Genomic DNA, 4,436 nt, shown 5'->3' on the forward strand with positions numbered 1-4,436 from the left:
CCTGTGTCTCTCCTTTCTATAAATGACCGCACTGTGACTTGGGCCCTTCCTTGTCCTCCTTGGCCCTGGAGGGAGCATGATGACTGGGGCACTGGAGGTGGGAAGTGAGCACCCAGGACTGGGCGCTGAGAGACTGGGACGAAGGAGTGTAGCTTTCCATTCCCGGCCAGGAAATAGGCGCTGATGGGTGGAGGGCCAGCCTTTCCGCTTCCTCGGCTCTCCCAGCAAAGATAACTGCCTCCCTCTGGCTTTGGCAAAGCAGAAGGGGAGGTGAATAGGAAGCATCTTACTCAAAGGCAGGAGCCCCAACTTCCCTTTTATGGTTATAGCTAGAGAAGCCTCTCCTGGTCTCCCAAGAGATTCCAGAAAGCTGGATAAAACCACTAATCTGGTCCCAGGGCACCTGCTCTTTGGCCTGCAAAGAATCTGCTGTTTCTCACTTCTGCTCGCTCCCACCATGCCTGGGGCAGGAAGGGGCTGAGCTCCGCCAAGGCTCAGAGCCCCTCTCATTCTTCCCATCTTCCCCTTCAGAGGCTTTGGGGCCGGAGGTACTTGCCTCTGGAAGCCCCACTTGTTCCCTTGTTCGGGGCGGGGGCAGATAAGATGAGAGCTGGGGCAGAGAACGAAAGCAAGGTGATTTGGAGTACAGATAATGCGAGCAAGAAATAGCAGCGGTCAAGGGCCCGGAGAGAAGGAGCAGCTGGAAGCTCCAGATTCCCGAAGGGGAGGGGCTCCCAGGACCACCGCGGCTCTCATGCAGGGAGAGTAGGACTCAGGGCTGCGCCAGCCTAGGTTCCTGGTCCCTGCCCTGTTCTGACATCTGAGTCTCCCGGGATATTGGGAACATCTACCTCCTGTCTCCCCACCTGGCAGCCCAGGATCCTTCTCAAACCTGCCAGTCCTTGCTCTTCTAGGCTTGCCCTGTCTGCTCTGGATGGGAAGCCTTCTTCACTTTCTCCACTCCTGCTGCCTCTCCTCCGCTCTTCCTTCTCGCTCCTCAGTCTGTCCTGATCTTCAGACTCTGATGGGTCACACAGCTGACCCTTCAGGTGGTGACCAACCTGGCTGCTGCCAGAGGGCATGGGTGAGGCTTGTCACCAGGGACTCATGAAAGTCTGCTCAGTCACTCTTGACACCTGCTTCTCTGCCTCAGACCAAACCCTGGAGCCCCTGGAGTTACCCAGGCACCCTACGTGCCCAGAGAGCAGGGGGCAGCGGAGCAGAGTGGGCACCAGGTGGCATTGGGAACGCCAGGCAGGTGGCTTCAGCCTCTGCCCCTGGGCTGCCCTCTGATGCCAGCACACCTCCCATCTGCCCAGGTGGAAGGCTCTGTGGGCTGGAATGGAACACCAGATCTGGTCCAAACAGATCATCAGGAAAAGTATTTGCTTTGGCTTCAGGACACATCACAGGCAGTTCTGGCAGGGTTGTTCCTAAAGAGCGTGCAGTGGGACCAGAAATTCAAAATTTGCTGTGAAGGTCACAGTTGTGAGAATTCCCAGGTATATATTTTTGATATATTCTGCTCCCAGATCCTTTGATAGGATCACCACCCCAGGCTGAATCTGGGTCACTCTCTCTAACTCAGCACTCACCTGTTCAGAATTTCTGGATGGATTGTGGGTCCAGATTTTATTTTATTTTAAAGGTTTTTTTATTTATTCATGAGAGACAGAGACAGAGAGAGAGAGAGAGAGGCAGAGACACAGGCAGAGGGAGAAGCAGGCTCCCCTCAGGGAACCTAATGTGGGGCTCCATCCTGGGTCTCCAGGATCACGCCCTGGACTGAAGGCGGCGCTAAACCGGGCCTGCCCTGGGTCCAGATTTTAATTCCCAGTTCTATGTGTGGGCTTCCTCAGTGCCCTCCTGAGGTGAGGGTGACCACGATGGACAGCTGGGATCACTAAGCCCCATCTGCACCTTGCATGTGCTCAGTGTGTTTGTTGAGTTGAAAGAATGATTATAAATTCATTATGGGGCAGCTCCGGTGGCCCAGCGGTTTGGCGCCACCTTTGGCCCAGGGTGTGATCCTGGAGACCCCGGCTTCGATCCAAGCCTGCATCTCTCCCTCTCCCTCTGCCTGTGTCTCTGCCTCTCTCTCTCTCTCTCTCTCTCTCTCTCTCTCTCTCTCTGTCATGAAAAAATAAATAAAATCTTAAAAAAAAATTCATTATGGTCCATCCTAGTGTCTAGACTGGTGTTGTGCAATAGAATAATGTACATCACCCACAAAGGAAAGCGACGTAGGTGTCTTTAAATTTTCTAGTAACTTCACTAAAAAGAAAGAAACAGGTAAAGTTAACATTTAAAAAATTTTTTTAAAGATTTTATTTATTTATTCATGAGAGACAGAGAGAGAGAGGCAGAGACACAGGCAGAGGGAGAAGCAGGCTCCACGCAGGGAGCCTGATGTGGGACTTGACCCTGGGCTGAAGGGAGTACTAAACTGCTGAGCCACCCAGGGATCCCTAAAGTTAATATTAATACAACTTATCAAATCAAATATATCCAGGGCAGCCCCGATGGCGCAGCGGTTTAGCGCTGCCTGCAGCCCAGGGCGTGATCCTGGAGACCCAGGATGGAGTCCCACGTCGGGTTCCCTGCATGGAGCCTGCTTCTCCCTCTGCCTGTGTCTCTGCCTCTCATTCTCTCTCTGTGTATCTATGAATAAATAAATTAAAAATCTTTTAAAAAAAACAAAAAAAAACCCAAATCAAATATATCCAAAATATTCTCAATTCAATATGTAATCAACATAAAATGATAATTGAAATGTTACATTGTTGTTGTTTTTTTATTTGTCTTTGTACTAAGTCTGAAGTCAGGACTGTATTTGGGACTTCAGGTATATGTCAGTTTGGACTAGCCCCATTTCAAGTGCTCAAGAGCCACATGTGGCCAGCAGCTACCATCCCGGATGGCACAGGTATAGACAAGAACTACTGAATTGCATCATCTCAACCCAGGAAACTCTGAAAGGAGGAAAGGCCAGAAGAGAGGACATAGATGAGGGCAGGAGAGACCAGGTTTGGCTGCAGAAGACAAGACCTCATTAAAACTCAGAGGGAATCTGCGTGTGCCTTCCCAGGAGGCAAGGGAGGAGCTAGGATGATCTTGGCAAGATTAGGGAACTTTTTTTTTTAATTTTTATTTATTTATGATAGTCACACACACACACACACACACACACACACACACACACACACACACAGAGAGACACAGGCAGAGGGAGAAGCAGGCTCCATGCACCGGGAGCCCGACGTGGGATTCGATCCCGGGTCTCCAGGATCGCGCCCTGGGCCAAAGGCAGGCGCCAAACCGCTGCACCAGCCAGGGATCCTTAGGGAATTTTAACTTAATCTAGAGTGAGAGAGCTAGATGCGCCCTGCCCTGAACCCAGGAACTCGCTGTGGATAAAGTGAGACTTTGATCACCCTTCTCAGAAGGGCAGTGGAAGACCAGGGACAGCCCTGGCCCTGAGGCTCGGTGCCCAGGAAGCCTGTTCTTGCCAAAAGCACTCCGCAGGCAAGGGCTGTCAGCCGCGGCTCCAGCGTCAACTTCTGGCCTTTGAAGCTGGAAATTCATTCTTGTTTCTTGAGAAGCCACAGACACAGGAAGTGAGATCTGCATCCCACCCGTACACAGGTCCCTGAGGCCCTCCCACCCTGAACCCCAAAACCCTCCATACTCCTGGCTCCAGCATCTGTGGGGGGGCTTCAGGCCTTCTGGTGCTGAAAGCAGGAGCAAGCATCGTCAGCGCCGCGCCTCAGCTTCTGCTATGGTGTGTCCTACAAGAGCCCTAAGATCTTGCGCCCTAAAGACCATCCCTGGTGACAACTCCTGAAGTGTGCCCTGGCAGCCCTTGCAATGGTGCAGGAGGCATGGGCACCTGCTGTCACCGGAGCCCTTGGGAGAAAAGTGTCTCCCTGCCTACGAGTCGACCGATGAGGCTGTAAAGCCATGGGCAATGTCACCCACGCAGCATGCTGCGAGAGCCTTCGTTTGGTCACATCTGCCCTCCAGGTTGGCTGTAAGGGGACAAGGTGCGACCCGGTCGTCCAGGGTGCCAGCGGAACACCCCTAATGCTTGGCTGCCCATTGCTTTTGCACACAGCCATTCACATGCTCCATCCGACCACCAGCCGAGGTGAAGCCTGACCCACCCCGCACCCCGAGTTCAGGGATGACAGCGTGCTCAGTATGCCCACTGGGCCCAAGCTGCCTCGGGGCTCAGGCCTTGGGTCTGCACTGCCTCCTTGGGCAATGCTTCCGCTGGGCTCTGTTTTTTTTTTTTTTTAAATAATTTTTTAAAGATGTATTTATTTATTTATTTAGACAGAGAGAGAGAGAGAGAGAGAGAGGCAGAGACACAGGCAGAGGGAGAAGCAGGCTCCATGCAGGGAGCCCGATGTGGGACTCGATCCCGGGTCTCCAGG

This window comes from Canis aureus, chromosome 16 (assembly GCF_053574225.1).
Source record: "Canis aureus isolate CA01 chromosome 16, VMU_Caureus_v.1.0, whole genome shotgun sequence".
In the NCBI taxonomy this organism is placed as follows: Eukaryota; Metazoa; Chordata; class Mammalia; order Carnivora; family Canidae; genus Canis; species Canis aureus.